The 26,562-nt window shown below is 35.5% G+C and overlaps 1 long non-coding RNA gene across 1 annotated transcript; it reads left to right on the top strand.

The window, feature by feature from the left end:
* The first annotated feature begins 542 nt into the window (after window positions 1-542).
* Window positions 543-25,722, top strand: LOC118763713. Its single transcript, XR_004999467.1, has 4 exons — window positions 543-554; window positions 16,900-16,905; window positions 18,687-18,696; window positions 25,520-25,722. It is a non-coding gene; the product is annotated as an uncharacterized LOC118763713 (long non-coding RNA).
* The last annotated feature ends 840 nt before the right edge of the window (window positions 25,723-26,562 follow it).

Here is a 26,562-nt window from a genome sequence, read left to right as displayed (position 1 = left end):
CTAGCTTGGGTCATAATGTAAATAGCTAAGTAAGAATTAACAGTAGGTAGAGGTTAGTTGAAAATATCTTGCTGATAGAAATCAATTCGCTTGACTTAATCGATTTTTTTTCCCTCCTCGAATTTTATATTGATAGGAAGCAAAACGTCTGCACTTGGAATTGAAACATGAGCTGTCTTTTAGGTTTGATAAAGGCATACTTAAAGATTTAAATGAATGTGACAAGAGAAATAGGATCTGTCGAAATAGTATATAATGTAATGCATTGTTGCAAATAATATGTATAGAGGCGTTGTTTTTAAGGTGATTGACTGAAAGTGCTGAACGTTTTACATGTTTTATATCAATGTTCTGAAGCAATACCCTTAATACTACTCTACCACTGGAATCGAAACTTACATTAACTTTCCCTTCGTAATCTGTAAATCACAATTTCGCAACATCATCATCAACACTATAAACAGTTACTGCTGTATTATATGTTTGAAACAATATTTTCGTGCAAGAAATATAATAATGCATACGTTGAAAACATCAGTTCTCTATATATCGCCGTTCTTAATAAACATCATATTCACAGAATATTAAGATGGCCGAACGTTTGGTGTAAGCTAAGTATTTTCTTCTGTTATTATTATACAAGTAGCATTGACATGTCATGAGAGCTGTGCATTTGGATTCGGTTCTGTTATATTACTTGCAGATAAAATGTACCCAAAGAGTCAATCAGTAAAAAAGTTAAAGATAATTATGTTGGACAAAAAGTAAATAGAATAAAAACAAAAAAAGAAAATTTTATCTGGCCAGGAAGTTATACAAACTCATACATATTTTGGCCTTAATCTTTCCTCGGCATTGAATCATGACATTTAAAGTACTTTGCATTCTAACCGGGAAATAATCAGTGCAATATCAGAGTTTATAGCACTGAAAGTTTATACGTTTACAGGGTCATATAAAAGAACCTTCCAGAGAATCAGACAGCTGCTGCTGCTGGCAATAATAATAATAATAATAATAATAATAATAATAATAATAATAATAATAAAATAGAGGTAACTATAAAACTTTCAAAATACAAAGACCTGGAAATAGAGGTAACTAGAATGTGGAATCTAAAAACAGAAACAATTCATATCATTAGGCATGATAAAAAATATTCAGACAAATACATAACAAAAACTCCAGGACTTACAAACACATATAACATACAGAAAATTGCACTACTAGGCACTGCACACATCCTACGCAAAACACTTTCAATACAGTAACCATCAGAGCATCACAACAAATCACAGCACATACCCAAGGCACACAGAGCTGCGCTCGGTAGTGAAGTGAAAGCACGTTATAAAAATAAAACTACTGAATAATAATAATAATAATAATAATAATAATAATAATAATGATGATAATAATGGTGTTTGTATTCAGATTCCAACTATTCCACCTGATTGTCATGACGCTTGAAAGTATAGTTTGAAGAAGTGAAGAGGAGAGAAAATTTCATTATATGCGAGGTGATAGCTTGAATAAATTAACAAGTTTTAAAAAGAAGAAAAAATGCTTAGAACAATCAATGGCGAGATCTTTATATTTAAGACAGAAGCGTCTAAGCGACGTTGCCTGAAATGCTGCACAGTATACAACGTGACAGGTATGGATGTGGTTGTAGAGCAAGGGAAAATGAACTGATTTGGTCAAGAACACAAAGCACCGCCGGTCTAGGAATTGAAATCACGATCACTCGAGTGAAACACTCTAACCACTAGGCCATGTGTCCTCAATAATGATAATAATAAGATAGGTAATGGTATAAATCGTATGAACATGAACATAGTGAAGTACTAGAAATTAAGATATATAAGATGTTGTGGGACTTTCACATTCAGACTGACAGAGTAATAGCAACTAGAAAGCCTCATTTAGCAGTAGTAGATAAAGAGAATAGAAAGTGCCAGATAATTGACTTTACAGTCGCAAATGATGAACAAACCAATATGAGAGATATAGAAAAAATAGCAAACCGCCAGGACCCAGCCATTGAATCACATAGATTATGGAAAGTGCGAGTCGTTATAGGTGAATTGGGAACTATCCATAATGATGTGAACAGATGGATAGAGGAAACAGGCATAAAACCCAGTTTTGTACACTTGCGGGAAACATTGTTATTAGAACAGTTAGGATACTTAGAAGGGTTGTTGGCATCTAATGTTACTTGTTGTTTTCCGATGTTATAATTTTTTTCTTTTCCAACATTCTAATCTGTCGTGTGTATATGAATATAATAACAATAATAATAATAATAATAATAATAATAATAATAATAATAATGATAATAATAATAATAAAGTGCCGAAGGAAAAAGAAAGGTCTGAACATAGAATGACTTGACGGACGCAAGTCTTATGCCGTGCCCCGTATGTGGAACCTAGAATTACTAGCCATGAGAAAGACAGCACCTGCAGGAAGCGCAATGGCCCAATGGTTAGGGTAGCGGACTCGCGGTCGGAGGACGGCGGTTTCGATTTCCAGACCAGGCATTGTGTGTGTTTATTGAGCGAAAGCACCTAAAGGTCCACGAGGCTCCGGAGGGGGGGCCACACCTGTTGTAATCTCTAGCTCTTTCCTCCTGTTTCTTGTCCCCGACTTCCTAGGCAGTCGCTGAGCCTGGATGCGCATTCATCCATCCGTCGATGCTCTCGGTGTCGGGGGTTGACCTGCTTTCTCTTCTGTGGGTCTTACGAATAGCAAAGGACCACGTTTCGGACTTCTCTCTCACTACAGAAGACCGCTTCGTTCAACATCAACATCATCATCATCATCACCAGCAACAAAAGAATACACAAAACATAGCATTTCTGCAGCTATAGAGAAAAAAAGTAGTGATAGAAGAGGGGTATTCGATGAACAATAAATCTTTCCACTCTATTCTTGTTTGGCTTTGACGCCCTTAACCGACCTGCTAAACTGAACTAAAGATGGAGTAACCGCTTTAGGAAAACAATCAGTCATCTCTTGTATGCGAACGATTTCAAGTTGTATATTGCAAATGATAAACAACTGGAAACATATCTTCAATCAGCACACGGATTTACCTAAGAAATCAATATGAGATTCGGCTCAGAAAAACAACCTTGAAGTGAGAAAAGCTAAGAATAAGACCATTATAGAAAAAAAACAAAAAAACAACTGAAACAAGAGAAGTCGATCAAACGCATACATTTGAATACTTCGCAGTGAATGAATTAGATAGCGTACGAAAGTAAGGGAAAAATATTATAGGGGAATTAGATTAACACTTAAAACAACTAAAACAGTAAATAATAATAGGCATCATTACTTTAGCTGTCCCAGTTATACATTATAATAACAGTATTCTTAACTGGACACTAAAAAAAGAAAAACAATGACTGGAATTTGATTACCTTGCAGAAAATATGACATCGGCAGATTTTTTACACAACGAATGGAAAGGATTGAAGAAGGTATAAACGTCATACTACTAGAAAACTACTATAAAATATCCAACAGAGGACTACAGGAGTAGTAATTCAGAATCAAAGAAAATTGATACATATAGCTACGAAATTACGCAAGCTGGTACTTAATTTATCGACTCCGAAGGCTGAAAGGCAATGTCGACCTCGGCGGAATTTGAACTCAGAACGTAAAGGCAGACGAAGTATCGCGTGCTAAAGTTTCTGCCAGCTTACCGCATTGATTACAGTAGAAATAATCATTTCTACTCTAGACACAAAGCCGAAATTTTGCGGGAGGGGGCTAGTCGATTATATCGACCCCAGTATGCAACTGGTACTTAATTTATCGACACCGAAGGATGAAAGGCAAAGTCGACCTCGGCGGAATTTGAACTCAGAACGTAAAGACAGACGAAATATCGCTAAGCATTTCGCCCGGCGTGCTAACGCTTCTGCCACCTCGCCGCCTTGATTACAGTGGAAATAACCTTTTCTACCCTAGGCACAAGGCCCGAAATATTGCGTGAGGAGGCTAGTCGATTAGCTCGACCCGGTATGCAACAAGTACTTAATTTATCGACTTCGAAAGGACGAAAGGTAAAGTCGACCTCGGCGGAATTTGAATACAGACGAAATATCGCTAAGCATTTCGCCCGGCGTGCTAACGTTTCTTATTCCTTTATTGCCCACGAGGGGGCTAAGCATAGAGGGGACAAACAAGGGCAAAAGGATTAAGTCGATTACATCGACCCCCGTGCGCAACTGGTACTTAATTTATCACCGATAGCAATAACATACTTAATATGTTATTGCTATCGGTGTTAATCCTTTCGTGCCATACATGTATATGTGTGGAGGCATATGGCCTAGTGGTTAGAGCAGCGGATTCGCGGTCGAGAGATCGCGGGTTCGAATCTTAGACCGGGCGATGTGTGTGTTTATGAGCGAAACACCTAAGCTCTACGCGGCTCCGGCAGAAGGTAATGGGAAACTTCTGCTGACTCTTTCGCCATAACTTTTTCTCACTCTTTCCTCCTGCATCTTGCAGCTCATCTGCGATGGACAGGCGTCCCGTCCAGGTGGGGAACCTATACGCCAAGGAAACCGGGAAACCGGCCCTTATGAGCCAGGCGTGGCTCGAGAAGGGACAAACAAGCATACATGTATATCAACCCATCATGGATGTATACAAGGAAAACTTTAACACCGATAGCAATAACATAAACAACACCCTAACAACTTAAATAACTTAAACCTAGAGAATATGTCCCCTGCCTCCGAGGGAGGTGGATGCACAGTTGGAACTTATGGTAAAACTAATAATAATAATAGTAATAACACATAGAAATATCTATTCTAAGGTACAGCTCCGTGTAAGTTTGTTTGGGAGTGACCATCAGTCGCCTATGCAGTGTAGTCTCTTCTCTCCATGCCACCGATGCTATGTAAGGGAAAAGCAAAGATCGATACAGCTTGGCACCCACCAGTGATGCTGTAGCTCATTTCTACAGATGAGTGAACTGAAGCAGAGAGAAATAAAGTTTGTTGCTCACAAACACAACACTGTCCAGTGAGAGAATAAAAGTCACTACATCATGATATATATATATATATATATATATATATATACATTTTTTGTATAAATAAGGATAAGATCGTTATTTAAAATACCGATCATATCAAGTGTCCAGCATGGGAATAAAAACCTTATAGGTATTAATCATTATTCACCAGTTACGCACTGGGGTCGATGTAATCGACTTAATACCTATGTCTGTCCTTGTTTGTCCCCTCTATGTTTAGCCCCTTGTGGGTAATAAAGAAATAGGTATTAATCATTATTAGAATTATAATTAAGGGTATATAAGAGATAGCAGTCAAAATACAGCACAAGGTGAAAAGACAAAGAGATAGCAAATATACTTTGTCTATTTATATCTCTAGCATGGTGTTATCTCTTAATTTTAATTGCGTCGCGTCGCGTCGCGCCGCGCCGTGCCGGTCCGTGCCGTGCCGTGCTGTGCTGTGTTGTGTATACATATAAATAAAAGTCTGTGTTCGTATGTATGAATATATATTTTATCTTCTACCTTTTATTCTATCTTTTTTGCAGCACCTATAAGTTACCGGGACGCAAGTACGCCTACACCGGTGGTGGTACACAACGCTAACACACACGCACACACACACATTCGCACACGTATATATATATATATATATATATATATACATACATAGATAAATATATATATATATATATATGTGTGTATATATATGTATATATATATATATATATCCACATATATATATATAAATACATGTATATATATATATATATAGACGTATGCATATATATGTACATATGGATATACATATACATATATACATGTATACTACGGATTTCTATGAATATCTGTACATCAAGTGCTACTTAAAGAACTGCCACGCATATACACTCATGCGCACAAACGCACACGCGCACACATACACACATAAACACAAATACGTGTGTGTGTTGTGTGTGCGTGTGTATGTGCGTGTGTTTGTATGTGTGTGTGAGCGTGTGTGTATATGTATGTAATTACGTGTAAGCTTGAATAATTGTAAATGTCAGATTAATTATGATACAAATTTACAGCGTATATCTTTCTACGTCCTATTCATTATTTTGAATGTCAGCTCACATTTAAGAAATGTACTTCATAATATATATATTAACATTTCTTAATATCATTTATTGATATCGCATTAAAATTTAAAGGATACATACGTATTTCCCACCTCCGTATCTTCGAAATCTTTCATGTTCATTAAAAAAGGTTGTGTAGATAAATATATGCGTGCAAATAAACATACATACAAAACGCACGTACACACACGCACACCTTTATATACATACATACATACATACATACATACATACATACATACATACATACATACATACATATATACATATATTTATTTATTTATATATTCAGAATGCTAGGAACACAAAAGCAACAAAACATCTCAGGAATGTACTAGTTCAATAAGAGATGGATTAGTTTAAGGATTAAATGTACAGCAGGAGCCTCACTGATTTGCACTGTAGTCCATTACATAATAAACGATTGAAAAGAGAACAGGAAATTGAGAAAGATATGTATGTATGTAGATATGTATATCCGCGTGAGTATCATTGGCGATTTTCTTTCTCCGTCTTCCCTTCATTGGACCTTTCCTTTTTCTATGTTTCTGACGAAATGCTCTGCTCGAAACGTTAAATCGTCCTTCTTTCTTTCCTTTCCTGAGCGTCCAATAACACTGTATTTGATCCATGTCCTCGCGTTGTGTTTTCTGTTTGTTCAAGTTCGGATTAACGAGATATATATATGTTTGTTCCTTCTCAAGCCATACCTGGCTCATAGGGCCGGTTTCCCGGTTTCCTTGGCGTATAGGTTCCCCACCTGGACGGGGCGCCACTGAACTGCAAGATGCCGGAGGAAAGAGAGAGGGAAAGTTGTGGCGAAAGAGTCAGCAGAATTTCGCTATTACCTTCTACCAGAGCCGCATAGAGCTTAGGTGTTTCGCTCATAAACACACACATCGCCCGGTCTGAGATTCGAAACCTCGATCCCTCGACCGCGAGTCCACTGCTCTAACCACTAAGCCATGTGCCCGCGTACACACACACACACACACCACACACACACACACACACACACACACACATATATGTACGTATTGGTTCATCCCATAAATAATGCGGTTTTTTTATATTTCTATTTTTCAAAATTATCTTAATTTTGAAAAAGTTTTCTTTGAATCTAAAATATACTTTTCTTCATTTTCTACAATGCTCTCCCCTCTACCTGGTATACTTGCAAGGCCTCTCTTCAAAAAGTCACTTGTCCGTGACAATAGATACTCCTCCAGTACTGTTCTTACCACGTCTACAGAATTCATGTATTTTACCTCCAAATGATTTTGAAGATTGCGGAATAAATGATGATCTGATGGGGTAATGTGCAGCGAATATGGTGGATGGGGCATCGTTTCACATTCAAACAGCTCCAGCTTTTGGAATGTCATCCTTACTGTATGTGGCAGAGCATTATCATTATGGATACTTGAAATCGAAGATGCTCGTTTTCGTCTTGAAACTAAAGATGCTCATTTTTCTTTTAGCACTGGTTTCCATGCATTGTTGAATGACCAAATCCAAACTTCTCTGCTAGTTCCTCAACGGTTGCGATGGGATTTTTTTCCACCAAAGTAGAGCTCTAGAAATATTCCAGGACGAGGCTCGTCTTCCGGCTCGGAATTTCTGGAACCACTGTTGACATTGGCTCAAGCTTATTGTCCGATCCCCATATACTGCATTAATATTCCTCGAACTTTCGATTGCGTTGTTGTCTTTATTGAACTCAAAGTAAAATACACCAAATATGCTCATTTGCCACTGCCATTATAGCTTTCGAAAAATAAATGTTAAAATCGAACTTCAAAGCTTTTACTAACAATAAGTTCAAGGTAAAATTACTACCCGCTTTTACAACAAGTTGCTGCAGGTGTGGCTACGTGATAGGAATATTGCATCTCATTCACATGGTTTCGGATTCAGTCCCACTGCGTGGGAACTTAGGTGAGTGTCATTCAATATAGCCTCGGGCAGACCAAACCTTTATGAGTGTCGCTAGTAGAAGAAAACTAAATGAAGCATATCGCCTTTATATCAATGTATATATTTAATTGTGTGTGTTTGTGTTCCCCCCATACCATCGCTTGACAAGCGATTTTGATATGTTTATGCCTCCGTAACTTAGCAGTTCGGCAAAGGAAACCGATAGCATAAGTACTACGCTTACAAAGAATAAGTCCTGGGGCCGATTGCTTCGACTAAAAATTGTTTAAGGCGGTGCTCCAGCATGCCCGCAGTGACTGAAATAAATAAAGGAATAAAAGAATATATGTATACATACATACACACACACATACACACATATATATATATATATATAATATTTTATAATTGTATACATGATTATAACAAGGGATTGGCTATACGCCTCACCACGCACTGTTAAAATAGATGCCAGAAGACACTATTACTACCTTAAAATCTCCGAGAATAACATATTAACTTGTAGGCAAGCAAAAGAAAGATAGTGAATCAAACCTATGGTTAACTGTGTACCAGATCCTGTTTCAAGTTTAAAGTAAAAATATTACATACTAATATCATCAGCAGCGGTATTCCATTGCAGAAATTTACAAGTATCTCAAAATAAGCATCCGAGCCGCGACGTCGTATAACCAATATCCATCCACACTCCTAGAAATACACTGCAAAGTAGAATTCACATCTTACTTTTATACCCACGTCTAGGGTATAATGCAGTTAATACAGTTTCGATCATGGAGTAAATGTTTCAAATATTAATTGTAATAAGGGATAAAAATCATTAATTATTTTATGAGATCGCCAGCGCGGAAATACAGATCTCATAGGTAGATTTTACAAAATATTTTATAATTATATACATAATTATAACAAGGGATTGGCTATACGACTCTCGGAAATTTTACGGTAGAAATAATATCTTGTGGCGTCTATTTTTGCAGTGCGTGGTGAGGCGTATAGCCAATCCCTTGTTATAATTAGGTACATATTTATGAAATATTTTGTAAAATTTACCTATGAGGTTTTTATTTCTGCGCCGACCACCTGATACATACATACATACATACATACATACATACGTACATACGTACATATATATATATAATATATATATATATATATATATATATATAGATAGATAGATAGATAGATAGATAGATAGATAGATATGTTTCTTTATTAGCCACACAGGGCTGCACACAGATAGAACAAATTACAAGGTAGAGCTTTTCTTTTGAAGGTTTAAAAAAAAAAAAAAAAAAAAGGAAGGGGGAGTTTCGATCAAAAGGGATCGTAAAAGGAGAGAAAGAGGACAAAAAAAGGGGGGGGGTTAAAAAAAAAAAAAAAAAGGGGGAGAGGAAAAAAGTTGATCAATAGGGATCGTTATCACAGAAATGTCAATATGAAGTGTAAAGGGGAGGACAGGTGAGGTTTACCCGTGGAAAGAAAAGCCTACGGAAAAGACCACGGTAACCTCGGTCAATGAAGTCACATTTTATATTCTTTTTTTTTTTTTTTTTTTTGCAAATAAGCAACTCTCTGTTTTCGATTTCTGGGTTCATAGGACTATGCTCAAGGTGGCTTCGTCATTCATACGTGCCATTCTTGCTACATTCACCCATCTTTTTTTAAAACATTCGCTAGACAAAACTTGCCTCTCTACTCTCACTTTCCTTTTCAAGTGGTACTTGAAGAAGTTGATGAGAGATTGACCAGAGAGGAAAGTGTTTGTCTCCAATCCTTTCAGACGCGTCCACCAGATACATTCTTTCGCCATAGCCACAAGGATGATGAAAATAGCTCTTCCTTCCCGTTTGAAGGAAGGAGGCGTGACAATATTGACGATAGACTCAGCTGATAAACCGACTCGTCCCACACGTGACAAGATAGATAGATAGATAGATAGATAGATAGATAGATAGATAGATATGTATGTATAGAATTTTGGAAGTGGTGTACAGATATTATATATTGAGAAAAAATTTGGTAGCTAGAATTTTGGAAAAAGATGTTTTTCTTTTATTTATTCGTTATGAGTGCTTTCTTTCGTGTTCGAGGTAGTCAAATAAAACTGTGAATGTGTAAACAGGTTGTTAATGTATAGAAATCAGGGGGATTTTGTTTTGTTTAGAAGAGAACATTATTTTGTCTTTTTGTATTTTTGGGAGGGGGTGAGGTTCCAGGACAATGAAATATAGATAGGAAGATAGGTAGATAGATAAATAGAGAGAGAGAGAGAGAGAGGTATAAAGACAGATAGATAGGTAGAGAGAGGGAGGAGGGATGGATATCTTTTCAATTTGATATTTACTTACCATTTATTTATTTATTTTTGTTATTTGCCATTGTATAGCTATTGACCTGAGTTCAGAAATGGCGACCTCTCAAAGATGTCAGTTTTAGGATGGGGAGAATACTGAAGAAAGGATGGGGTACGGTCATCAAGAAAGCATTTTCTTTTTCTTTTTCTTAAGGCGCCAGAAGGAAGTTAAGAGGATCTATGAAAATTTTATATATTTACGTGTGTGTGTGTGTGTGTGTATACATGTGTGTGTGTGCGCGCGTGCACATGCATGCCTGTGAGTTCGTGTGTTTGGAAATATGTTTATGTCTAAACTGTGTAATTTCGATTATTTGCATTGAAAAATATAGCCAGGTTTGAATTAATTTTATTTTTTTGCATGAACAGACAATAGTACAATATTAGTACAAATAAAACCCAATGTTATAGAGAGAAGTATCATGTTGTTACTACCCGCGACACAACCTGTGAGGTCGTTGGAATTGTTGCAACTACTGATTCTACTGAAGAGATCCTCCCTGCTCATACAGACTCATGGGGATATTTCAATGAGTGGTCGTATACCGTGAGAAGAAGTAGGATGGTCTATAATTTCTGGTGATATTCATGAACTGCACAAAATTTCCAAGCATTCAACAACGATGTTCCTAGTCTATACGGGTTACGTAAAGATCATATACCTCACGGAAACCATGTTATGGGGCCTTCAATCCGGCTAGTTTGCGGCATGAATATCACCAGAAACAACAGTAATAGTGTATTGTTTTCTTTCCTTACGGTGTCAGAAAACAGATAAGAAGCCCTATGCGAGTTCTCCCATACGTTCGCACTTTGTGTAACGTCGATGCTTCGTATGGGAAAATAAAGCCAGTTTTGTTTCAATTTCATGCTCTACATGAATAAACAATATTTACAAATTAAAAAAAATATGTAAAGTTAGAATATACCAATGTTATATATATATATATATATTATATATAAGGGCTTAGTAAAATAAATTACTTTGCCACATACTGAACTCATTAGAAATAGCAGCTAAAGAAATTTCTTCAGCTATTTCTAATACTTAAAGAAGATCTCTCTCAGATAGTGTTTGCCTAAACTAACTCACAAAAGTATGGGGGAAAAAACATTAAAAAATCAAGTGCAAAGGTTATTTGAGAACGTACGTTTCTAGATTAGTCAATTCGACATTTCTTTCTTCAGCTCAGAATTCCTTGAATCGGATTTGGGAACACCGAAAGTCGGGAGCATACCCTTTCGGCTTCTAATCACCTCTAGAATTCCGCTCGAACTAAAAGTGCTATCAAATTCGAATATGCAAGCGAAGAATATTTTGAATTCGCCTATAATGGTCCCTTTACATACTGAATACTTGGTGAAATTGATTAATAATTACTTAATTTTACCCTCAATTGTTGAAATTATAATTCATCTTTCTCTGCTAAATGCTGCGGTTTTCACCGTTAATACATGGTGTTTGTCAATGTTAACCCACGCTGGTGGAAAGGGGAGAGCAGAAATCCTTCGCTTGCATATTCGAATTTGATAGCACTTTTAGTTCGAGCAGAATTCTAGAGGTGATTAGAAGCCGAAAGGGTATGCTCCCGACTTTCGGTGTTCCCAAATCCGATTCAAGGAATTCTGAGCTGAAGAAAGAAATGTCGAAATGACTAATCTAGAAACGTACGTTCTCAAATAACCTTTGCACTTGATTTTTTAATGTTTTTTCCCCCATACTTTTGTGAGTTAGTTTAGGCAAACACTATCTGAGAGAGATCTTCTTTAAGTATTAGAAATAGCTGAAGAAATTTCTTTAGCTGCTATTTCTAATGAGTTCAGTATGTGGCAAAGTAATTTATTTTACTAAGCCCTTATATATAATGTAATATTTTGAATTCGCCTATAATGGTCCCTTTACATACTGAATACTTGGTGAAATTGATTAATAATTAATTAATTTTACCCTCAATTGTTGAAATTATAATTCACCTTTCTCTGCTAAATGCTGCGGTTTTCACCGTTAATACATGGTGTTTGTCAATTTTAACCCACGCTGGTGGAAAGGGGAGAGCAGAAATTCTTCGCTTGCATATTCGAATTTGATAGCACTATTAGTTCGAGCAGAATTCTAGAGGTGATTAGAAGCCGAAAGGGTATGCTCCCGACTTTCGGTGTTCCCAAATCCGATTCAAGGAATTCTGAGCTGAAGAAAGAAATGTCGAATTGACTAATCTAGAAACGTACGTTCTCAAATAACCTTTGCACTTGATTTTTTAATGTTTTTTCCCCCATACTTTTGTGAGTTAGTTTAGGCAAACACTATCTGAGAGAGATCTTCTTTAAGTACTAGAAATAGCTGAAGAAATTTCTTTAGCTGCTATTTCTAATGAGTTCAGTATGTGGCAAAGTAATTTATTTTACTAAGCCCTTATATATAATGTAATATTTTGAATTCGCCTATAATGGTCCCTTTACATACTGAATACTTGGTGAAATTGATTAATAATTAATTAATTTTACCCTCGATTGTTGAAATTATATATATATATATATATATATATATATATATATATATATATTATATATATATATATGCCTGATTATGTATAGAAATGTGGATCATATTTCCAATATTGGAGCTACGTTTAAAATCAAAATGCAAATTCTCCACTTTACTTTCAGACATTCAGTTTTGGGGAGAATTTTTTGATGAAGTTTAGCTCCATTGCTTTTCGGTACTGTGGGTTATCCCCGTGAACATTTGTAAAAGGGAAAGACTTTGAATTTTCCGTTTCTGAATATTTCCAGATGATTGCTTAACAAAATCTCGCGTAATTCCTCTCCTCGGATATGCTGCCTGTGGATACTTGCACATTCGCAGATGGAATTATTTATTTCGCCAATATAATTTTCTCTGCAGTTAGGGCAGTTAATGCAGTTTATGAAGTGCTGCGTTTTGCAGTTCATATCTACTTTATAAACGAGAATCCTCTCTTGAATATTATGCGCGAAGCTTCCCACATTATATTTCTAAGTATTTAATGCTTCTAAGTATTTAAAGTTGTTTTTGTTGCAGGATCCACATCTCCTTTCTCCACATACTTGAAATTGTGATTCACTATTTGATGAGAATTCTGCTCTTGTCAAGTGGTCATTAAGGTCTTTTTGTTGGCTTCTACTATTCCATAATGTGTGTTTATAAATAAATAAATAAATAAATAAATATATGTATATATATATATACATATATATATACATATATATATATACATATACATATATATATACATATATATATACATATACATATACATATATATATACATATATATATACATATACATATACATATATATATACATATATATATACATATATATATATACATATATATTATATATACATATATATATACATATATATATACATATATATATACATATATATATACATATATATACATACATATATATATAACTACATATATATATACATACATATATATATACATACATATATATATACATATATACATATATATACATATATATATATATATATATATACATACTTTATTTTAAGCAGCAGAAAATTCAACAAAATCTGTCACTCTGAGTTTCTCGTTGCCGTTCATCAGACAGTTTTATATAAGCCCTATATAAACCCTATATAAACAGGTTTATATAGGGATGACGGCCTTATAGCCACGCATAATCTAAACGGCCATGAATCAGATAGACTTAGGAAGGACCTTATAGCTTTCTTTCAAAGGATGGGCTTACGGGTTACGATAGATGCTAACCTGAATAGTGTAGATTTTTTAGACGTAAATTTTAATGTAAGATCGGATAGATTTAAACCTTTCCGTAAGCCCAATGAAAAGTTATCGTATATTAGCAAAGATTCGAACCATCCACCAGTTATCCTTAGCAACTTAGTCAACAATGTAGGTAGAAGAATATCTTCAATTTCTTCGGACGAGGCAGCATTCCATAATGCTGCACCTTATTACGATAGCGCATTAAAGAATAGTGGATTCTCGGAGAAGATCCAGTTCAACCAGCTTAATGCTGATAATAATGCTGCACGAAGAACTACGACCAGGAAAGTTTTGTGGTTCAACCCGGCTTTAAATTTGGCCGTAAAGACTAATATAGGTAAGGAATTTTTGAGATTAGTCTCTAAGCATTTTAAGCAGGGTCATAAATTCTACAGAATATTTAATAGAAGAACCCTAAAGGTTAGCTATTCTTGTTGCAGAAATTTCGCCTCTTACATTAGCCAACATAATAGGAAGCTAATTGAGATTAGACATGGTGCCGAGCCCATTAAGAAATGTAATTTCAAAAACGAAAGCTCCTGTCCGTTAGAAGGGAAATGTCTAGTGAAAGGAGTAGTTTATAGAGCCAAAGTGCAAGTGGAAGGCTCATCGGAATACAAGACATACACAGGGGCTTCAGAAAATTCATTTAAAACAAGATTTTAATCTCATAAAAATTCATTTAAATACCCAGAGAATAGGAAGAAAACCAGCCTAGCAAAGTATGTCTGGGAACTAAAAGAAAAGGAAGCCCCACCTTTCAACGTGACATGGAGCATTCTGGACAGGGCGGCACCATACAGGCATGGAGCTTACAAAAATAATTTCAAGTGCAGACTTTGTCTATTAGAGAAAATGTATATCTTATTCAAAGACAATAATTCTTTGAATCAAAGAAGTGAGTTAATGAACTTATGTAGGCACGCGGCTAAATTTAAAATGTCGAATATAAATATACCATATGGATAGAGTATATATTTTGTATTTTTGATTTTTGATTTTGATTTTGAGTCTTGAGCGCTACGATGGATTGTGTTTCCATGCAATGCGGATCTTAATCCGTATAGCAAAGTCTTATGTTTCTACATATATATTAGGAAAAACCTACAAACTTTGTTTTCATGTTATTGTATTGCATAGGATTACCTTGATTATTTATATTACCTTGATTATTTATAAATGACCCAAAATAGGATGTTATATTTTATTTTATATGTCTTTCGTATATATTTTTATTAATGCACCCATTTTTTAAAAGCAATGTTTTTTAAAAAAAAGCAATGTTGTCAAAATTAGAATGTTTATATAAGTATGTGTATAGCAAAGCATATGTATTTGTAAGCATGCGTATCTGTGTATGTGTAAGTGAAAGTATGTTTGTGCTTAAGCACACATATACACGACGGTATGTACATGTATCCATTCAAACTTGTGTATGTATACTGGTCTCTATAGATGCCAATAACAGCGTTACACTGCTTATTCCGTTTTTTTCCCCACCCCTCCTTCGTTTCTTTTTTCTCTCTCTCCTTTCTTTCGTTCCCCCTCCTTGCCCAGTATATGAGAATTGCTACATAGATGAATTTTAGCTTGCGTGCGAGACGGTTTGCGTGAATATATGTACACATGCTTTTATGTGTATATTTAGATTCATATTCATACGTCTGTATATGTATGTATGGCGTTTACGCGCATCCTTTTGTGTATGTTGATATATATATGTAGATTTTAATATAAATATGTATTGCAGTATTTATAACAGGTTTAATTTCTATGCATTAATTTGCACTGTCTTCATTAACGCCAATGGTTTTTCCTCGGATTTTATAATTTTTATAAGTTTTTATATATAATTTTTATAAGTTTTTTATATATATATATACATATATCTTTGACCTTTTTGTTTATCGCTCGAAGATTGACCGTTTTTTTCTAAAGGGCCAATCAAACAAGTCCATTTCTTTTTAAAGGTGTAGCGTTTGTAAGAGTATAGATTGAATTTATATATCAGTTCCAATCTAGCAAAAACTGTCTGATGAACGGCAACGAGAAACTCAGAGTAACAGATTTTGTTGAATTTTCTGCTGCTTAAAATAAAGCATATTACTCTACCACTGGTATTTGAGTACTCTTTTTTCCACCTTGTTTCACATTTATGTGTTTACTCCGGTATATTTTTTATATAGGGAGAGTTTACGAAAAAAAAAAAAACAAAAGACGAAGACAGGCGGTGTACAAAACAAACAGATGTATTAGTATAACGCTCAGGAATAAAAAAAGTCTTTTACGTTTCGAGCCTACGCTCTTCTACAGAAAGGGACTCAGAAAAAACAAGGAGAGAATTAAGGAGAGAAAAAATGTTGTAGTGGCTAACGATCTATCATGGCGTCTGACTCGGACAGAAGGGTCACACACGAGGAGGAAAGTATATATATATATATATATATATTATTGCAATTATTAGTGCCTAGACAAATGAAAGCAACTAGCACTGAGCACATTTGGTGTTAAACGTACTTGAAAAGTGGCTGATGTGTCTCCGCATTACTTACACATTCCTGGGCGAAAAATAAGTTCAAACCATTAAATTCGCAGAGAAGGAAATGAAGTTTGAAATACTTAGCTCAGGGTAATTATTTTTCCATTAGTCAAGTTTAGTGACATGGTTGTTTTACCTACATATTGTGCATTTTGCATTGAAATTAAGTAAATACACCCATATATATTATCAATAAATACAATGATATAAAATATGCAAACATGCTCTTCCTCAAAATCTATTTCCTATTATTTGATGTAGGAGTATCCCTATTTTATTCGGTTGTAATTATTGCTAATATGCACTCCAGATAATATTTCCATGCAGGGAAATGAAAACTAAATTTCTTCTTATTGGATGAGCAATCCTACATATCGTTTATCGTTGTAATTATTGAAAACATACACTGCATCTAGGGAAGCAACACGGAATTCCCCATTGGTGGAACTTACAGCGTGTGTGTCAACCGTCTACCAAATTCCCTTACAAGACTTTAATTGTACTGAGACTAGTAGAAGAGACTTGCCCAAGATGCCACTCAGTGGGACTGAACACATAACCATCTTGTTGGAAAGCAAGCTTCTTACCACACAGTCATGCCTGCGCCTATATATATATATATATATATATATATATATATATATATATATAGGCGCAGGCATGACTGTGTGGTAAAAATAGCCTAGTAAATGAGTACGAATCAATGAGTGTGTTAAATTAATAAGGCACTAAAAGAGAATGACTCTCCCCAGACACAATAAAATATACTTCAACACACGTAATCACATAAAGAACCTTGCAAACCAAATATAAAAACGATATATATATATAACAATTGCAGCGTGGAAGGTGTTTATAAGCCATTTAAGAAACACACAAAACCGTTAGATTCACTTCAACATTTAAATTTATTTGTCAAAATATTTTCGTAGCTTTGAGATCGCAACCTGTTCACTGACAAAACTTCGTGCTGCACGAAGTTTTGTCAGTGAACAGGTTGCGATCTCAAAGCTACGAAAATATTTTGACAAATTAAATTTAAATGTTGAAGTGAATCTAACGGTTTTGTGTGTTTCTTAAATGGCTTATAAACACCTTCCACGCTGCAATTGCTTTCGTTCCAGCACACGATCTCAGATCAAGTCACTAGCTATGCAAGTACATCGCTCGCTCGCTCTCTCTCTCTCTCTCTATATATATATATATATATATATATATATATACCGTTTTTGTATTTGGTTTGCAAGGTTCTTTATGTGATTACGTGTGTTGAAGTATATTTTATTGTGTCTGGGGAGAGTCATTCTCTTTTAGTGCCTTATTAATGTAACACACTCATTGATTTGCACTCATTTACTTAGCTATTTTTACTAAAATTTTCGTTGCGACTTGCAGCCTTTTCAATCGTCCGTTAGCGGAATTGCGTTCTTATTTATGAAGGCCCACCAACTCAGTAAATCTTTTGCCGAATGTCTACGATAACTGAAACAGCGAATTAGGGACAGGAAATTAAATAGACAGCCCACAGAACTATGTATAGACCATGCAACAATACATCAGTAGCATGAGAGAAGTTGCACCACAGAAATATGAAAGAGTGGAAAAACTCCTCAATGTGTACATGGGAATATCGTGCAACATACTCCAACCCAATAAATGAACTGCACAAAATTTCCAAGCATTCAACAACGATGTTCCTAGTCTATACGGGTTACGTAACGATCATATACCTTACGGAAACCATGTTATGGGGTCTTCAATCCGGCTAGTTTGCGGCGTGAATATCACCAGAAATTATAGTCCATCTTACTTCCTCTCACGGTATACGACCACTCATTGAAATATCCCCAGAAGTCTGTATGAGCAGGGAGGATCTCTTCAGTAGAATCAGTAGTTGCAACCATTCCAACGACCTCACAGGTTGTGTCGCGGATAGTATGGATCCAATTTCAGTCTACCTATCTATAGATATAAATTTTGCTGTGGATAAATGCACTGAAATTATCTGTGAGAGTGAGGTAGAGTTCCGTGAATTGAGCACGAGGGAACTGGGCTACCTCATTAAACTGAGCTACGACAGAAACTATCTAGACAGCCATGATCTTAGTGGATTCTGTCCCACCAAAGAGGCAGACCACCCACCATCAACTGGGAGGTGACGAAAATCCTCGCAGAATGCTGGAGTGGCTGGACCACATACATATCAAACTAGTTTCACCAATATTTTTTTGCTTATGAATGGTAAAAATCTAGAATTAGGAATTAGAAACTACATACATCAGACTAACGGTACACAGGCAACAGATTCGGTACCCTACGACCAAGAAACTTCCCGTAAGCAAACACCGAGACCAATGCTACGCAAATATAAACTCGAAATACTAAATCTTCCCTATCTATCAATGCACCGGAAACGCTTCAACACAATTCCGTTTAAATAAGGAAAGCATACTCGTTAAAAAATATAAACCACAGCTGAATATCATTTAGAAAGGAAAAAAACACTAAAGAAAAAGGGGTAAAAAAGACCCAATTTTTCTACAAAAAAAAACAAAACAAAACCCAGATACAACAGACAATTTTAAGAACTTTAGTAACAGCCTTTCACCCGGGTTTCGAAATGGTAACTCCAAATCACCATGCAATAACACCTCTCAAACACTAGCTGCTGACGTCTGCTAACTCTAGACCAATGGAATTTTAACTCTGATCAAAACAGAACTTCAGCAAATACAACAAAAATGATCCTTGTAGAGAATCAACAGGGAAGCCACCCAGGCAGAATGACAAACTTGACCACCTGAAATACAAGACATCACTAGTACTTTGATGAATCAAAAATCAGATCCGTTCGTAGAAAAAATTATAAATACACCGGACTCTAATAAACGCTGTTTATTAGACTGGCAAAATGACCATTCCGAAATATAACAATATATATATACATGCATGCATACATACATAATACATACGTACACACGTATAGAGGTGTACACATATGCTTTTATACGTATTTAATGAATGAAGATTATATATACATACATACATATATATATATATATATATATATATATATATATATATATATATATATATATATACGTTCCCTGCCCAATTCAAGATCACAGCATACATGTACACTGCAACATAATTGTTTTCCTCAACAGGCCCATCAACTTTAAACGGAGTCTGGATAGATTCCTTCAAGGAATACCAGATAAGCCACCCATAATTGGATACAACTCACCCAACAAAAACTCACTACTTCAAAGGACCATAAACAAAACTTGACTTAAACAGGATTTAGATAATCTTATCAGGTGGTGCTATTAAGTTAGACATGGCCTGGACCAATCTTTGGTCGAAATATATCTAAGTTTTATCTAAGTTTTATATATATATATATAACCTTCATTCATTAAATATGTATATAAAAGCATATGTGTACACACCTATATGTGTTTATGTATGTATTATGTATGTATGCATGCATGTATGTATGTATAAACATGTTCGCATGTATCTACCTACCATCCCTTGTATACTTATATCACATACCTGCCTTCTACTTTTACTCGGCATGCTTATACAGACGCGTATTCTGCCCAACGGTCTCCGCGAGAAATGCCTGATCTAATTTATCAGTTTAATAATCATTTGCTTCAAAGTCCGAAATTTACTTTCAAATATAATTTAAAATCTGACCTGTGAGTATATTCAAGAAAAAATAGATTCTTCATATATAAATATAGCATCACTCTCATTTAATGTCAGCCGAATCAATATTGTACGTAATAATACGTCGCATCCATTCAAAGCAAAGCAGACTGACATTTTAATCTCCCCCACATCATTCTATTAATACATATTTTCTAATTAAAAATCCAGACAGTCAATATATATAACACATCCACCTTACAGTTCACACCTACACACCTCTAATTTTGGGGTTTATAATATCCGTTCTATTTATTGCCTACGTCACATTACATCATCTTTGAGTTAACTTTTTCTCCCACCAGTTTTAATGAAAAATTATCTGGCAAAATACTGGAAGTAATGTAATCGAGCAAAGCCCTTAAAAGCGTTTGTCGAGAATAGATGCTGCCAATTATTTGAATCCAAAAGCCGTTTGTGAAATAAACCATGTGATATACTTCGACATTCTTAAATCAATCGCCGTCTGCCTTTCGATGTTAGTTAGAATTACGCAGTTCCTAGACGTGTTTTGAACTTGAGAATATATTTACCAAATCGCACTCGGACGCTAAATTTGTTTGAAGAAGAAAGTCGTTTTATAATTCATCAGGTTGTTTAGCTTAATAGTAGAGTACTCAGTTGGTATCTGAGGGGTAGGTGTTCGAGTCCCGTTGCTGTCAGCTAGCAACTTTTCATAGACGCAGGTTTGGCTATATGGTAAGAAGCTTACTTCTGAAGCACATGGTTCCGTGTTCAGTCCTTCTTCGTAGCACCTTGGGTAAATGATTTCTACTATAGTCTCGGACCGACCGAAGCCTAGTGAATTGATCTGGCATACGGAAACTGAAAGACGTCTGTCGTATCTATCTATCTATCTATCTATCTATCTATCTATCTATCTATCTGACTATATATATATATGAATTTATTTGTATTTTTGTGTCAGTATTTGTCCTCCCACCATTCCTTGAAAACCAATGTTGTGTTTACATCCCCGTAACTTAGTAGTTCGGCAAATGACACCAATAGAACAAGTACCAAACTTACAAAGACTAAGTCCTGGGGTCAATTTCTTTGATTAAAACCCTTTAAGGCGGTGCTCCAGCATGGCTGCAGTCAACAGATTGAAACAAGTAAAAGAGTTATTGCATGAATTTGGGAAACAATATTTTGTGACATTAAAATTTTTATAAGAAAATTATTTCTAACCTTCTACATTCAGGGATATACATTTCTTATACCCACACACGCATATTCCTCGTGGCACATAAACCCTCCTACCAATACAAATATATACAAAACATTAATTTCCTTCGCAAACATATTTTGATACAACTTGGCAAAAACTAAATTATAATAAGGCTAAGGAGACATTATATTTCAACCGCTTTTGACTCCGATTGGTCGGCTCCAGCTCGTATCCGAGCATTGGGTTCGTCAGTTTCTATCCAGTCTGCTTGGCTGATGTTTGTGCAGAAAGTGACTTTGGAGTCCAAGTCGGTCGTGAAAGAGTCGTGGGCAGAACTCTCACGGGATGGTCGGTGCAGGTCGAGGATGTTTAAAACGCTCCTTTCTTTTGCGTTTTGCCTCCTTATTCAGTTGTCTGTTCTGCTTGAAGGAGCTGTTTCTATTGCGGATAGCAGTTCTCCAGGCTGTTCCATCCATGGAAATCTGTTCCCACGAAGGTGGCTGGATGTTAGTTTGAGATAGGGTCTGTTTGAGCTGGTATTTAAAACAGAATTTCGGGTCTCTTCTGGATCTTGTTCCGATTGCAAGTTCTCCGTAGAGCATGATCCTCAGGAGACGAGATGACACAGGAGACCATGATCTTTGTCCGGATGGTCAGCGCGTAATTGAAGAATACACATTGGCTGAGTCTGTCAACGGCGAAGTGGGCTGCCCCAATCCGGTTCTCTACATCTCTTTCACATGGGATGGGGGCGTTCTTCGAAAGGATACTTCCGAGGCATGTGAAGTTCTCCAGATTTCTAGGCCTACCTCCGGTGCCCACGATACCATCGTCATTGGGCTTTTGTAGACAGATTAGAAAGACAAAGTCATTCGCTAAGTAACTTGTTTGAGGTAATCTTGGCTGTGCGACGGCTAAGAGCACGCACTTGACAAGGAACTTCTCCACTGTGGCTCAAGAACTGATATGTGAAGTGTTGATGAGGCTGGTTGCAGCGAACTGCCGGAGTCTATCCGCCTTTGTGACGCCTGCCCAACAGGCGTTGCCCTCTTCTGTCGGAGCTAATCATTGGGGGGGGGGTGCATGAGATAGCCCTCCTCCGCTTGGTCCGCCGTTGGGGTCTTCATGTTGGTGTTTGGTCGTGTTTAGTCTGGGACCTCATCCTCGACCTTACCGCCATGGAACAAACAATCACTTTCACCACGACAAGGGACGACCATCGGAAGAGTGACCCCAAATAACCTTGTATACAGAGTACTGTCACTCGACAGTCGTACGTCAAATGGTTTACTACATTCAAACGACGAGGGCTTATGAAGAGTAAGTTACCTTCCTGATAGGGACATCATTCCTTGAAAAGTACGTATGAGACGACTAAACCAGATGATAGCTAACATGTTATGGTATCCCATGTAGGGGATAAAAGGGAGACAAAATGATATGAATACATGTAGTAGAATGTACTTTGCTAAAGCAATCATTAGACAAATAGTACCGTTTAAGAAGTAGATCTCAATGCCTCCTACATAACAAAGCTTATTATTCAAGTGAAGATGTGAACGTAGCTTGGAATATGCTCTGGGTATTGTGTCCACCTGTAAGAGATTATTCATACTAAAATATTGACGGCTGCATACATGTTCCCTGTTCCATTGATTCTTTCTTGACAGGGATCCCCATATTCTGCTGTGATTATTATTAAATTAATAACATTACCTTAAACTCACAGTCCTTTTGGAATTCATCATATGTTTCTGAAATGTGTTTTAACTATTTATCATTCTATAACAACTGGACCACTACTCCCATTTTCCTAACCATTTTTTATTTAGAATAAACCAGCAGGACAAGATCACTAGTATTATCAGTCACACCCGCTTTGCATCTGTTCCGTTGATGTATGTAAATGTTATGCATATGAAACTTGAAAGGAACACAAGAGTATGTATGAGAGAGGGGGGAGAGAAAGCGCGGAGAGAGATAGAGAAATATGATTTAAGGAAGAGAAAGACGATGAGAAACCTGAAGAAGGCAAACAATTATTTCCTCAGGCATACTTCAGTTTGTCTTATTCATATCCTAGAGCTGAATCGATATGCTGAACTGCTAATATTCGTTTCTGAATTGTCATTGCTTATTATGATATTTTCAGCAAAATCTTTAGCTGGAAGACAGCAACTTTTATAATATCTCAAGGGGATTATATGCGGCTGTTATAATTTTAAATATGTATGCAGCTTACTCGCAGAAGTACACACATCCATAATGCTCGTATTTATGAGCATATATATATATATATATATATATATATATATATATTTATAAATACATACTCATATATGTATGTGTATATATATATATATATATATATATATATATATAATATATATATATATATATATATATAATTTATAAATACATACTCATATATGTATGTGTATATATATATATATATATATATATATATATATATTATAAATACATACTCATATATGTATGTGTATATATATATATATATATATATTATATATATATTTATAAATACATACTCATATATGTATTGTGTATATATATATATATATAATATATATATATATATATATTATATATATTAGTATATATATACATATATATATGAGTATATCTATATGTATATATATTATATATATATACATACTCATATATATATGTGTGTATATATATATGTATATATGTATTTGCATATATATATATATGTGTGTGTGTATATAATACTTATACATATGTTGGACTAATCGATGGGAATATTCAAAAATACTTTATATTTGCATGAATATATGTTTAATATGGTCAATATGTTCGATATGTTCATAGAATGATATCCTCAACTTTCTTTTACTGGCTTCAGATATAACACTGATGTCATGCAGAGACACACAATTCTCAAAGTATTTAAGTCCAGGCTATTGATCGCATTATTTACTTTAGTTTATCATTTATTGAACTCAAAGTTGCACTTTTACCTTATTTTGTGTAAAAGAACTCAACTTGAAGAACCGATTTATATAACTTACACACAAAGTCCATGAACTGCTGAAAATGCATATATATATATATATTTGTTTTTCCCTGTCCTGTCTTTTACTGTTATATTTTGTTACTGTTTATATTTTTTTACTGTTTATTTTTTTACTGTTTATATTTTTGTACTGTCGTTACTGTCCTGTTTTTTTTACCATTTTTTTTACCATTTTTTACCCCTCTGCGAAAAGATCTCAGAATTTAAATTGATTTGCTTTTCGCCGGAAGGAAAGTTTCTTGTCGAAGATACGTCTCGCTTTTATCCTTCGAAACGTAGAGTAGATGAAACCTTAGCGACTGAAGAAGGGGTTTTTTCGTTGTGTTAATTGTCCTGTACTACATTTTTTGTTGTTCTTTTAAAAAATGTCCTGTTCCTTTGGTTTGTGTCTATGTTTTCGTTTCTCTTTGTGTTCGACGTCCCTTTAGTGTCCTGTACTCATATATGCGTGTATATGTACATGTAGAGGTAGGTACGTACATATATGTTTATATATATGCATATGTTTTATTTCATTTATCTATCTATATATATATATATATATATTGACTTAAAGTCTTAAAGCTCTACTCTCCAGCGCCGCCGCGAGCGGTACATCATTTGTGCGATGTGGAAAATATACCACCAATATCGCTCAAACGACCTGCACATTAGTTTCAAGGTTCATTCAACGCTGGGACCACGGGCCATACGTCCCTTCCCCAATTCAGGATCACAGCATACAGGTACACTCTGACATACTTTCTTTTCCTCAACAGGCCCTGCCCTATTTAAAATTGTCCCAAAAGCGACCACAGAGGAAAAGGATGCCATCACATTTAAACGGAGTCTGGCCAGATTTCTTCATGGAATACCGGATAAGCCACTAATACCTGGATATAACTCACTCAACAAGAACTCACTACTTGAATGGACCATAAACATAACTTGACTTAATCAAGATTTAGATAATCCTATCAGGTGGTGCTATTAAGTTAGACATGGCCTGGACCAATCTTTGGCTGAAACATATCTAAGATTTTATCTAATATATAATATATATACATATATATATATAAGTGGACAAATAAATTATCTTATTACGGATAATTCGAAAGATAACCGATACCTGGGTAGCAAAACTCACAACAGAAAAGGCACGGTTGAAGTTACGACCATGGGGCATAAATTCCGTGCCTTAGTGCGGAAATTTGAAGTTTTATATATTAAGTATAGGAAAGAATGGAGCTGAATGAAGATTTAACAAAATTCCTTTATTTTATTTTCGACATATGTTTCGAAGTCTGCAAAGTCCCTAATTCCGAGTGAATAAGGAGTCCATTATGCAGCTTTCTCTTCAGGAAAATCCAGGAACTTAATTCTCCAACAAAATGCACAACAAGCTTTTCGACGGCTGCTCACGAGGAGCCCATAAAATTAATTTCATATATAAATATATATATGTGTGTGTGTGTGTGTGTGTTGTGTGTGTGTGTATGTGTGTATGTATGCATGTATGTATATATATGTAAAATACATAATAATTAAAAGACATCATCAACGAGTGAAAAATCCGTAAAGTCACGAGAGATAAATACAGGATAAACGCTTTACGTTTTTTAGAGGAACACCTTTAATGCTGGAATCATGAGGGAAAGGGTGACATAACATGAGCCTGATGGATCACCAGCACGTAGATCGTACGCCGTAGGTGAAGCCAAAGAGGAATTTTCTACATAATTATTCGAACTGCTACTGTAATCAAACGAACGTCTCTCAAGCTACGATATATCCTCTTCACATACTAGATTAATCCCAGCTA

The sequence above is a fragment of the Octopus sinensis genome, linkage group LG6 (assembly GCF_006345805.1).
Source record: "Octopus sinensis linkage group LG6, ASM634580v1, whole genome shotgun sequence".
NCBI lineage: Eukaryota > Metazoa > Mollusca > Cephalopoda > Octopoda > Octopodidae > Octopus > Octopus sinensis.
The sequence above is the reverse complement of the archived record's forward strand: the minus strand, read 5'-3'. Positions and strand labels throughout refer to the sequence as shown.